Below are 14,132 nucleotides of genomic sequence, written 5' to 3' on the forward strand. Positions count from 1 at the left end.
AGTAATGAACTATGCTCGCAACGAAGATGGGCCTTGATGGCCTACACACAACAAGTATGGGCCTATCAATGGGCCCTAGGGAGAGTTATAATGCGGACATTTAACCAACATTATTCTTACAATGTGGACGTCAAACCAACATTGCTCCCAATGCATGGCCTGCCATAATTGTCATTATATAACCCATGGTGGAATCACACAATGCAATAGACCTTGTATACATCCCATTGGGCCTCGACCCATGGGCCTCAAATACATCAAATGGGCCTCATCATATGGTCCTCATATATGTCAAGGTGGGCCTCAACAATGGGCCTCATACACATCAAGGTGGGCCTTAATAACGGGCCTTGAATACATCACAATGGACCTCAACCCACGAGGCTCAAATACATTACAATGGGCCTTAACCCATGGGCCCCAAATACATTACAATGGGCCTCTAGGATGGGCCATAAACACATCAAAGGTGGGCCTCATAAGGCAGTCCCTGATTGGGCAAAAATAGATGGACAGTGGGTCCAACACATACATCATGGTGGGCTTGCCTAAGGTGGCCCATGATTGGGGCACATAAGTAGGGTGGGCCTCATAAGATAATAGGACCCACGGCCTTAATAAAATGAATGAACATGTGGGTATATTACACACATCATGGTGGGGCCACTGAGACATAAAAATCAAGTTAATCCGTGGCTTGTGTGGGCCGCACCACACACATCAGTTGAGGGGTACATTCATAATCATTCGTTGGGCCCACCAATCTGTAGTTCACAAATCCAACCCATTCATAAGTTAACATATTGATAGATGAAGTGGAAACAAAAATATAAGCTTGATCAACAACTTCTGTGGCCCTTAAGAAATTTGAACGGACGGTGGATGTCACTGTCCACTGATCTTTAGAGTGTAGTCCACTTAATAGGCAGATTTGCCTCATTTTGACTCAAGCCTTAAGGCAGCTTGCCAACTGGATGGACGGTTTGGACGTAATACATACATCAAGAGTGGCATCCACTGGCCGTCCAGCAACCCAATAAAATGGCTGGACGACATAGATACAACGCATGCATCATGATGGGGCACACAGCACTTGCTGACGTCCTTTACAGCAGCAATATTGCTGGTGTGTGGCGTACACCAGCCAATCCTCTAGAAAGAGGTAGGTCCCACGTGGGGCCCACCATAACGCTTATCTTCCATCCAATCCATTAATAAGGTCACACAGACCTGAATGAAGGGGAAAAATAAATTTCATAGGGATCCAAAACTCCCGTGACACCTAAAAAGGGTTTCAATGGCAAACGTTCTCTCACACTGTTCCCTGTGATGTGGGCCACCTGAGTTACGTACATGGCTGATTTTTGGAGGGGGCCCACTTCAGGAAGGGGCCCATTAAATGAACGATTTGGATGATAAATAAACATCATGGTGGGGCCAACCACAGGCACTGCCTGCTCACCTCTGGCAGCAGCAGCGTCTGCTGCATGTATTTGTTTTTTTTGTTTTTTTTTGAAATATAGTTTTTCTGAGGTTTTTCATGCGTGGGGCCCGCATCGAAAGAATCCGCGCCATCAACTACTTCCCATGGCTCAAGACAATCCAAACAAGCCTAATATTCAATATATTTTGGGGTGTGGAAACATCAGGGTGTAATTTAACGGTGAAAACCACTGTTTTCTATGCTACGGCCCGCCAGAAGGTCGGATTGGCTCCATTTTTCAGCTCAACCCCTACAATGGTCTGAGGAAAGGGATGGACGGCGTGGATTGAATTTATACATCAAGTTGGGGCCTACACAAGCGGACCACCCAAATAGCCTTGAACCAAGGCTAATATTTTTGGTTTTCCATCAATGTCCAGCGTCCATTTTGGGCATAATACATACATTTGAGGTGAGCCCCACCTATGACGTCAGCCACTAAAAGAAAGGGTTGGATGGCATGGGTAATATGTACATCAAAGTGGGGTCCATCCAAGTGGGCTACACAACTATATCATCATAAAGAAAAGGGAAAGAGAGAGAGAGAGAGAGAGAGAGAGAGAGAGAGAGAGAGAGAGAGAGAGACGGGACACGTGTGATGGAGGGCTCCGCTACTATGAGCCCTCCCTTGCATTCAATCATACATCAAGTGGGTCCCAATACATGTGGGCCCACCAAATCAAAGATCAATGGTGGAGGTTCCTTCTCCACCCAAAATGGACGGTCTAGATGACCTCTTTTTATGCAAGGAAAATAAATATCATGATGGGGTGTATGAAGAATGGCTCCATTATGGAATGATTATGAGGATCAAGGTGGCCATCAGCCACACCTAGGGTCCAAAGTGAGATCCATACCATCAATCGATAGGCCTCACTTGGCCCATCATCAAAACATGAAAAACTCTAGTTTAATAAGCACCCACCATTCGATCTTCTTAGTCCGTTGGAATGCCGGTCTCCTAGTGCTTCACTTTGATGGAGGGTGATGAGAGTTGAATGGCTAGGATGAGAGATCTTGGGATGAAAAGTGGGCCACACACATCTCACCTTCTCTCCTTAGAATGCATGGACGTCCACCACTCTTGCTAGCTTGGAAAATGTGTTGAGAAATGAGAGAGAGAGAGAGGGTTGTAAGGGAGAGAGAGTGATGGGTGATGTGAGGTGAGTGATGGGTGAGGTGAGAGGTTGGTTGACTTGGTGGTTGGTTGACTTGTGGAGAAAGGAAGTATGGGTGCTCTTGTACTTGACATGAGGTGATTGATTGATGTGACATGTTATAGGGATTCTCTTAGGATTGCAAACACGCGGTGTTTTCTTCGAAATAAATGTCGGCCCACATCTCTTGGCCAGGGTATCGGATCGGTGCGTGAGACGCGGCATTGGAACCGCGGCGACGGTACGGTCGCAGTGGTACAAGTCTCAGATTAAGCCGACTTAAATCTACAGGATATGACTTAGGGTTACGTGAAAACATCGATTACAGGTCACGGATTGCTGAAATTAGACGGGAAGGATCGCCGGAGTCGACGGAACAGTATGAACTAGGATACGGGTCTTACACATCCTCCCCAAAATGGGAGTCACCTTCAAGGCTAATTTTTCGTGGCCGAGAATCCTTTCCATCATCCTCTCACTAATGAGAACCGCCACCAAAATCGACTTCCTGCAACCAGGAATCTCAGCCAATTCCAACATCCTCTTCCCAGTAGGAGATTTGGTCAATTCTGAGGGGCAAAACCCCTCTCATCTGGTTCCTCCGAAATCAAAGAGCTTTGGGAGCAATTATGAGAGATGCAGAGGAAGCTACAGAAATAGCATGGGGTGGATCTCTCATCTACCAAATTCAGGGATCTTTGTCCCTTCCCTGATGCAAATGTACCTCAAGACTTTAAGGTACTAAAATTCAAAAGATATGATGGTACAAGGTGTCCTATGGACCACTTAAGAGCATTTTATAGAGAGCTTAATACTATGGAGCTAATGATGGATCATTGATCCATTTGTTTTAGAAATCCTTGAAAGGTGATGCGTTAGATTGGTACATGTCATTAAACTACCATTAAATTAAAACTTGGGAACAACTTTCCCGAGCATCCATTGATCATTTCGTGTACAATTTTAATGTAGCGCTTATGAGAGCAGATCTTGTTACCTTAAGGTAGAGGAACGATGAGTCATTATCAACTTATGTTGGACAGTGGTGGGCCATGGCCGCTAGAATGAAAACATCCATTGATGACAATGAGCAAATCTCCGTGATCGTCTACTCGGCAAACCCGGGTATCTCTGGATACCTTATCTCGTATCCATATGCCAACTTTACCCAAATTATCCACGCCGGGGAACAAGTCGAAGCCGGAATAAGGGCTGTGATGATCTCCCGTTGGTGGCCTCATCAGACCTCCTTGATACAATGAATAATGGAAGGAATGCATGTAGAATATGAGAATGGTAACAGAAGTGTTCCTGTCCTCCATTCAACTGAAGAAGATAGTCTCGTTGCCTCTACCCAAGGCGCACCATTCACCCCTCAACAAGGACAACAACAACAATCAAGATGCAATGCACAATACCCCAATCATGGATGGCAGATGGGGATGTCCTGGGAACCTAGGCAGTTCACACTAGCCCAAATTTATAGTGAGATACTAGCCACACTAGTTCAAAGGCAAATCCTTACCCCACTACTACCTAGGTCCTCACAAAACCCTTTGCCACCAAACTATAATGAGAATGAGTAATGTGCATACTACTGATCAAGAGGCCACACAACAGACCGTTGTTTCACCCTGAAGCATGCGGTCTAAGATCTAATTGACAACCAAACAATTGTGGTTACCTCTCTTGCTATTGTCGCCACTAACTACATCCTCCAGAATTTCGTACCACTGCATCAAGTATGTTCCAGATCATCAGGAACCCCTACCAACAATATCATTCAGGGAGAATTGCCTTGCCATCCAGTCCAATGTATCCATTCAATCACCGCTAGCCCAACACCAATACTTTCTATTCTGTAAGGGGCACACCTAGCCAGTCCAATATCTGTGCCCTTAAATATGCAAGGGGCGTCTCCAGACAGTTCAATCTCCATGCCTCCAAGTCTACAAGAGGCACTCCCAGTAGGTCGATTCCACACACCCTCTATTTTGCAAGGGGCATCACCTGCCTATCTGCCCCCTACTCTAACCTTCATGCTCTAAGGAAATGCCCATTCCCTGATCAATGTACCACATGCCCTGACAGAATCATGGCCCAGCTTCAATCATATGGTAAGTTTCTAAGAAAGACATTCCAATACTCAAAGTGATTTGCCTAGCTTTACTCAGTCTTCGATCCTTCAAGAAGAGGGTTTAGGATGGGTGGTTCCCGCCTCTAGGAGAGAGGTCGAGGGAGAGATTAATGTCGAGAACCTGATTAGTCCCAAAGCATCAACCATTACTTTTTAGGTCTTCGACATCACCACTTCATTTCATATGCTCCCTGATCGATCTTGAATCCACAGAGTCAATGTTATCTCTTCAACTCTTCACAAAGAGGCCGAGTACATTTTTAGAGACAAGGCATTGACCATTCAAGATGATCTCAAACAAATCTTTCTGATAAAAGCATCCGACCATCAAGAGCTAGATATCCCAGTAATAGACACACAATGCTCCGGTGAGGACATCCATACCATAGTCTCGAGTTTGAGACTGTGAATTACATTTCTCTTGCATGTCCCATCAGATGAAACTAAGTCTTTCCTCTAGTCGAGCGCCAACTTTTTTTAATTATCAGCTCAAATATTAAGAGAATGTAGGCATGAGAGGATTGGGATATCATCCTCCTATGGGTGAGATATCAAAGCACAAATGTATCAAAGGAGGGCATATCAAAGGAGGGCAAAGTCGGCAAGAGGAGGATGATCCCTTCATCCACACATCAATCGCATCTATAAAAAAGGGGATCATCTATTCGATTGGCAGACCAGAATCCACCGTAGAGGATCAAATGAATGGAATGAGCCTAACTGAGCTATTTGAAGAGGACTTGGGCAAGGGGCAAGAAGTGCCCTTGATTGACTGAACCAAAGTCTGGATCCCACCTGAGCTTGAAGAATCCAAATACTCGTAATGCATCGAGGATGAGCTAAGAAAAATGACATCCAACATCAACTCAGAGCCCAATCTTGAAATCATCATGATGTTTGGGCACGACAATGAGGGCCCACCTATTGATCCCTTTGGCCCTGCCTCTTAAGGGGAGGGAGTCCAGGGTAATAGTTGGTTCACGATCCATAAATACTCACAATAAAAGAAAATAGTGTTTGGCTCCTCGAGCCGAATCATGTAATCCCTGCTTCACATCGCCGTCTTGCTCAGGTCTCTTTAAAAAAAATCAGAAAATTTCAAAAAGCAAAAAACACTAGATATTTTCGAAATGCTAAAAAATTCGGATACTTGTCAAATTGCAAAAAAAAAAAAAAAAAAGAAAATCAAAAATTTCTCAAAACACAAAAACAATAGAAAATCTTTAAAAACATTAGAAGTAATAATGTGCCAGATGTGTTTGTCAAAACACTTGAGTTTGAAGTCGACTCATATGATTTCGATCTAGAGTTAGATTTCAAACTCATGGATTTGGATGAAGCATAGAATGGAGAAAATGATGATTCGACTCTCGAACTAGATGATTCCCATAGAAAGTTCGAAACAAAGTCTAATGTTGTTACGGACAATTTTGAAATTGTGAACTTGGGATCCCCTAAGCTCCCTAGAAAAGTACGCATTAAGAGATCCTCGCCTCTTGAATATAAGTAGACGATGATAGAATTCTTGAGGCCTAGGGCTATCCAACTTTGGGTTCTCCTATAAAGCCTTACCCAAATCGAATGAAGAACTAATCATACACCATTGCTATGAAGCTTAAAGTCAAGCCCATCAAGCAAAGCTATCAAGATCATGTCTGAAGTCCACGATGGAGTCCACAACTTGCACATAAATGAACATGTGATGTCCAAGAAGAACTTGCGACTATGTTATTGATGAATGATGGGGATAAGCTATTGCAACATGTCAAGAAGTGCTTCAAGTATCTAAAGCTTCTAAAACAGATCCATGTGCATGCTTTGAATCTTTATAACTGGCAACACCCTAACCCTTTTTCATTATGGGGTGTGGACATCATTGAAAGAATGAATCCCAAAGGCATCCAATGGTCATGAGTGCATTCTCATGGCAGACAAAAGTGGGTGGCGACAACATCCTACATTATCGATATGAATGAAAAGAGAAGTCAAGAAAAGTGAGTGGTAGTAAGCTCAATACGACAACTGCATCTCGCATACATAAAAGTGCATGCACATGTTAAGCCACTCACAACTTTATCAAAAGAGGAACATTAAGACCAATGGCAAGTAGGTCCAAAGATGAAGGTCGGCAACATGTTAGTAATGCATATCTTATCACCAGACCTACTAGATTCAAGGGGCAAGTTTAAGCCTTCCTGGGGCGGTTCGCTGTTCATCCGCGAGGTTCTTCTAGGAGGTGCCCTTCGGCTCACCAACATGAGGGGTAAAGATCTTCTAGACCCCCATCAATGCCGATAACATGAAGATCTATCACGGGTAATCTTACCTGATTATGTCAACAACCACAATTGTAAAACTAAAGTCAAATAACAAGATGTTAGCATCCTGAGGTACATTCCATCATCAATTGTTCCAAAAAAATAAAGGGTTAAAAAAAGAAATAAAGATAAAGAAATAAAACATGGACTAATAAAGCACGCAGTCTAAAAAAAAGAGTCGAACCCAATGAGTGAGGACACAAGTCACCAGCCCGTTTCTCCTCAAGATAGTTTACCCCAATGTCAGCAACTTCATGGTCGTGATTAAAGACAAAGTTAGGCAGCTCACCATTTGACCGATAATGAATGGAATCTAGCCTCCCGCCTCTATAGAAGAAAAAGAAAAATCAAAAGAAAAATAACATTCCTAAGCAAAATGGGCGAGGTGAAAACCTAAAAGGGCGCCTCGAGTAAAAACAACGGGCATGTAGCGGACTTGGAAAAAACTTGAAAAGGCAGCAAGGGTGAAAAGAGCACACCTACCAAGGGGTAGGGAAGAGCAAAAACCCGGGATATGGTGAAAATTTGAAAGGGCGTCATAGGCAAAAATGATGGGAAAGCCGGTCGAGGTGAAAATCCAAAAGGCGCTACGGGCAAAAAATGGCTGGAAAAGAAAAAAATAAAAAGTGCAGGAACAGAAGAAGCCAAGGCAACAAACGAAATAAAGAAGCACAAGAAAAATATAAGTCCTGGATCACAATTCTATCAGACTCTACCCAAATCCAAGGGGCAAGATTCTAGTATGCGCCTACTATCAGGGAATCATGATCCCTAGTAAACAAATCATAATATCGGATTCAACGTGGGCTAAGCTAAAATATTCTGATTCCACCATCCAGGCACAAGATTAAACACAAGCACATAAAAATAGACATGGTGCAAAAATTTTCATTTCATTTTTATTTTTTGTATATAATCTCATCCCTATTTTTTTTTTAAACACAAATAAAAATTTTCTCATTTTCAACCATTCATGTATAAAAGTAAAGGTACATATGGCTCATTGTAAATAAAACTCCTAATTTTCCTGATCCTCTATAGGTGGCTTTTCATAAGCGACAGTCTCTCGATCACTCAAAGGTAAATATTTCTCCCAATACTCTAACTCAGTTTCTTGGCTGATTCTCTCATTTTTGTATCGTAGGTACCGGCGATCTTCTCATAAATCACAAACCACAAAGCAAAAAAGGCCTAACCTTTCCAATGGATGGATGAATTTGATCTTCAAGAAGGACAAGTGGGGGCACCACCTATCATGGTCATCCTCTATCTCTAAAATGATCTAGACTGTTGGTTGGCATCATCTCGACGTTCAGATCCACCAAAGCGTCACCTACCTCAGGAACAAAAAAGGAAGAAGACAAAAAGAGAGAAGGAAATGAGAGGAAATTTAAGAAAAAAAGAAAAAGGGAGAAAAAGAAAAAAGAGAGAAATTTCAAGAAAAAGAAAAGGGAGAAAATTCAAGGAAAATAGAGAAAAATACAAAAATATTTTAATAAAAACCGATCTTGATAGCAACCTTTAGATAGCGAAATGACAGATCAGATCATCTTGGAAAAATAAAAATACATATCCCCGGGGGAACCAATCTCGCAACCATTAGAATGAGAAACGATGGATCATACCATTTTAAAAAAATCACAAAAAAATATATTTTTCAATAAAATTGATCTTTTGTACAGTTTCAATAAAAACCAGATCAGTTGAATGTCCCATGGAACCTCAAGTGGAGACGAGGAAACTATCTGGACATATTCCAAAAAATCATTCCCAATAAAAACTGGCATTGATCATCTTCATTATCCCTAGTGGATAAGGACCAGACTTATTCAAAATTCCAGAAAAAATGAAGGCCAAAATAAAAATCGAACTACGACACCCTCCCGCGAAATTGAATAGATCTTTTCAACGGCCAAGAAAATTTTCAACCGTTGCAATAAAATCCCCAAGTAGTGTAGCTCCCCATGTGGGATAGTTTTAAAATTTTAAAAATAGAACCCGATATCCAAGGCACTAGGAGGTCTTTAATACCTCTCAGTGGCATCCAGTGCAAACAACAAAATAAGATTTGACCACTTTCAGTTTCCCCAAGAGCTATCAAATTCGTATGCAATACAAGCACGATTGGACTGGATCTCAATATCAGGACGACCGTGCAATGATGAAGTTCAATACAAGTGATGGTGAGCACAACCCAACTCTAGTTAAGGTGATCTTTCCAAGAGAATGGAAAAGATCGATTATAACCAACGTATCAAAATCAGAAGACTTCATGGAAAAAAGGTCACCTGCACATACCTAGTCTGGGATGCTTGGAAAGTATGATTGAGTCCAAGTCGGTGTAGTGAGTTCCCTGTAAGGCCATGGAAAGTGCAGGGAAGCTAACCACTTTGACGATCAAATGGAATACTCCCAGGGTGATCATGTAGTAAAGGAACACCAAAGATCCAGACAGTACGGGAATCCCCGTAAGGTAGTGAAGTTCTGAGGCCCAACTTTTTAAATTTACCCTCCGATGCTATTATCGATCCGATACGAAAGGGTTATGATTCGTGGCCCATAATACCGCAGAAAGTGTAGGGACAATCATAATGTTTTCCTTAAACCCTCATGATATGTGCAAGTTATCTCTTTTCCAGACAGTAAGTTAACAATGATACTATGGCAGGTAACAGGACCAAACCATAATCTTTTCTGAACAGAGGGGTGGGGTGTCCACTTGTTTTGGTATTAAATTGCACATAACCTTTGCCAATGAGGGGCATCTGTAGACACCCCACCAAGGCTAGCAACTTAATAAAGCATGGACGATCCTTAAGAATTAAACCTAAATCCTGAACCCTATTTAAAACCTTAGCCATTTTTAAGCCTAACCTAAACCCTAGCCGAACCTGAGCCATTATCCCAAACCCAAGCCAAACCCGAGCCATTATCCTAAACCCTAGCTAAACCCGAGCAATACCCAAGCCATCAACCAAAGTCAAGCTATAATTGAGCCATCTTCGAGTTAAATCTCAAAAAAGGGCCCTTGGCCACTCTCTGGGCCTGAACAAGCCCATCGGCTAAACCACAGAAGCAAGCAGAGTGTAAGACCTATATCCTAGTCCGTACTATTTCGTTGAATCCCGCGATCCTTCCCGTCAAATTCTGGCAACCTGCGACCGATAATCAATGTTTGCACACGACCCTAAGTTGTATCCTGTAGAATTAAGTCGGCTTTATCCGAAACTTGTACCATTACGACCGCATCGTCGCCGCTGTTCCAACGCCGTGACTCGTGCACCGATCCGATACCCTGGCAGGTAGATGTGGGTCGGCATTCAGTTCGAGAAAACACCGCACGTTTGCAATCCCAAGAGAATCTCTATGACATGTCCCATTAATCAATCACTCCATCAATTAATCAATCCCATTAAGGGTCAAGTACACCATCACCTCACACTCATCCCTAAGTAACCCACAAGTCAAAAGTTTCTTACACACCCCATACCCTTCTTACATCATCTACCCCTAAAGTCAACAAAGTCCTTACACACCCATCCCTCTCTCCCATCCATCACCCCATCCCATCACTCTCTCTCCTTACAACCCCTTCTCTCTCTCTTTCTCAACACTCTATCCCAAGCTAACAAGAGCATCACACGTCCAAGGAATTCCAAGAGAGAAAGTGAGTTGTGTGGCCCACTTTTCCATCCCAAAATCCCTCATCCTAGCCATTTATTTCCCATCTTCCACCGTTAAAGTGAAGCACAAGGAGACCGGCGTTCCAATGGACAGAGAAGATCGAACAGTGGGTGCTTCTATAGGTTTAGATTCCATTATTTTTAGATGAAGGGCCAAGTGGGGCCTACCGATTGATGGTATGGATCTCATTTTGGACCCTAGGTGTGGCTGATGGCCCACCTTGATCCTCATGATCATTCCATGGTAGGGCCCTTCTCCATGGACCCCATCATGATGTTTATTTTATTTGCAAGGATAGAGGTCATCTAGACCGTCCATCTTGGTGGAGAAGGGATCTCCACCATTGATCTTTGATTTGGTGGGCCCACATGCAATAGGACCCACTTGATGTATGATGTCTTGTAAGGGAGGGCTCATAGTGGCGGAGCCCTCCATCGCACACGTCCCACTCTCTTTCTCTCTCTCTCTTTCTCTCCATCTCTTTTTCATTTCTTTTCATGTGATGATGTGGTCATATGCCCCACCCTGATGGACCCCACGATGAGGCATGTATTTTATCTAAGTGATCCATAAGTGGGGGCCCACTTTATATGTGTGTATGTCCCACACCATCCAGCCATGTGGTGGCCCACCTAAGCAGGGCCCACCTTAATGTTATTTGTATGCCCAAAAAAAAAAGAAAAGAAAAGAGAGTCCAGCGTCTCTGAACGTGAACTTAGAAACACAAATATTAGCATGGGTTTAAAATTTTGGGGTGGGTCACTTGTATAGGCCCCACCTTGATGTGTGTATTCAATCCAAGTCGTCCATCCCTTTCCCTAGCGCATTTTAGGCGTTGAGCCAAAAAAAATGGAGCCAATCCGATGTCCTAGTGGGCTATAGCATAGGAAATAGCGATTTTCACCGTTTAAATGCACTCTGTCATTGTTGTACCCCAGAATATACCACACATTGGGCTCATTTAGTCTGTCTCGAGCAGTAAAGACCAATGGCCAGGGTGGATTCACTTGATGTGGGCCGCACATGCGAAAAATCGTGAAATTACGCGATTTCAAAATATATATATATATATATATATATATATATATATATATATATATATATATATATATATATATCAAAGGTCGATTAATGAAAAGATGATCCGTGAGGAAAGTTTGAGTTCGGGGGCCACGGGTCCCCTGCCGTGGGCCCCACCATGATGTATCTTTGTCATCCACACCGTTCATTAGGTGGCCACGGGTCCCCTTTCTTGAAGTGGGCCCCCTCCAAAAATCACCCACATCCAAAGCTCAGGTGGCCCACATCATACGAAACAGTGGTGATTTAAAGCCTGCCATTGAAACCCATTTTTGGGTCCACTGAAGTTTTGAATCAATATGAAATTTGTTTTTCCTTTCCAGCCGGGTTCGTGTGACCTTATCAATGGTTGGATGGAAAGCAAACATTATGGTAGGCTCCCCGTGGGACCCACAATGATATATGCGTTTTATTCCCACCGTCCAGGCGGACGGTGGAGCCTACACTGATGTATGTGTTCTATGTGCACCGTCCATAGCTGTGGACGGTGGAAGCCCACCTTAGCCTATATATGTATCCACACTGTCCACTGTTAGACGGTCAGTGGGACCCACCATGATGCACCCATTGCATCCATTCCTTCCATCCATTTTGAGAACCCATTTTATGGCTTATGGTAGGCGCTAATGAAGGAGTCAGATCCATGGTTCAAGTGGATCCCCACCACTATTTGGAGTGCGGTCCAGTTAATCCTTGGATATGATTCATTTATATATATATATATATATGTATATGTATATGTATATCTATACATGTTAATGTATTTGTGGCCTGTTGTTGAGGCCCACCTTGATATTTAAAAGGCCCATGTGATGGGCCCCATATCGATATATTTGTGGCCGTTGTTGAGGCCCACCTTTATATGTATAAGGCCCATGTGATGGGGCCCATATTGATGTATTTGTTGCTGTTGTTGAGGCCCACCTTGATATGAATGTAAGGCCATGTTGTGAAGCCCATTGTGCTGTATTCAAGGCCCATGGGTTATGGCCCATTGCAATGTTCACAAGGCCCATTGATGTGGCCCACTTGATTTATATAAGGCCCATATGAGGCAGCCCATTTGATGTATCTAAGGCCTATGGGTCAAGGCCCAATAAGATGTATATAGGTCCATTGCCATGTGTGATTCCCTATGGTTCGTGTAATGATATTTTATGGCGGGCCATGCCTTAGGAGCAATGTTGGTTTGACGTCCACGTTGTAAGAATAATGTTGGTTAAATGTCCGCATTATAACTCTCCCTAGGGCCCATTAGTAGGCCCATGCTTGTTGATGGTTCACCACTTTATAATATGCTTAGTATATCTCCCTGATTCATGCCCATACGCATCATATGTATGCTTGATATGAGGAATGTTTGATCATAGCATAATTCGTTGGGCTGAGACATTTACGGGACTCCTTATGAGATGGAGTGCCCCACATGAGCACGTGGTACACGCAAGATTGTTGCATGACTGACGGTGTGACTCATGCATTTTGCATTGTGTGTCGTGATTCACTACATGCCGTAGCGATATCAGGGTCGTGGCCTCCACAGGCACATCGTGGATGGTCGTATGGGATACCGAAAATATTGGCTCTAGCATTGTGGGCACTTAGGATGTCCTTGGGTGAAAATATCAGAACCTTTTTGGTACCAGGAGATGTTCCAACGTCTAGACCGAGTGGATACACGAGCGCCTGAGTGCCGAATACCAGCAGGCCGTGTCTCCCACTGTGTCGTGGTCGGTTGGGAGGGGGTGTGGCCTTATCCGCCAGAGTGAGGGGGCTATAAGCTAGGCTGAGTTTGACCAGATCGCAAATGAGTTCGCTATCGACGAGCCGGGTAGGTATTGGCAGACTACTGGTCAGGCGGATAGTGTAGTCTCTTCCACTTGCTTGACTATGCAGCTAGGGAGGAGGCAGTCAGTGTGAGGTGTATTAGACCCCGGTGATATCCAGAGAGGAACTGTACTGATATGTGTACTTGATGAGGACTGACATGCTTACTTTGCATCTCGCATATGACATTTGGTTACATAGGCCTCGCATCGCATGGCCTTAGTATGGCCGATAGCATTCATGCCTTGCATCACATAATTTTGGTATAGCTGATAGCATTCATGGACTTACCGCATTTTTTCACATTACTCTGATATTAAATACTTGGCACTTGCCTTGCACACACACTTACACCACCCTCTAAGCTTTTATAAGCTTATGCATGACAGTTGCGTGCAGGTAGCGTTGGACAACAGCAATGCTGAGGCAGGAGTGCGCACCAGTTT

Source organism: Magnolia sinica, chromosome 7 (genome assembly GCF_029962835.1).
Source record: "Magnolia sinica isolate HGM2019 chromosome 7, MsV1, whole genome shotgun sequence".
NCBI classification, from domain to species: Eukaryota; Viridiplantae; Streptophyta; class Magnoliopsida; order Magnoliales; family Magnoliaceae; genus Magnolia; species Magnolia sinica.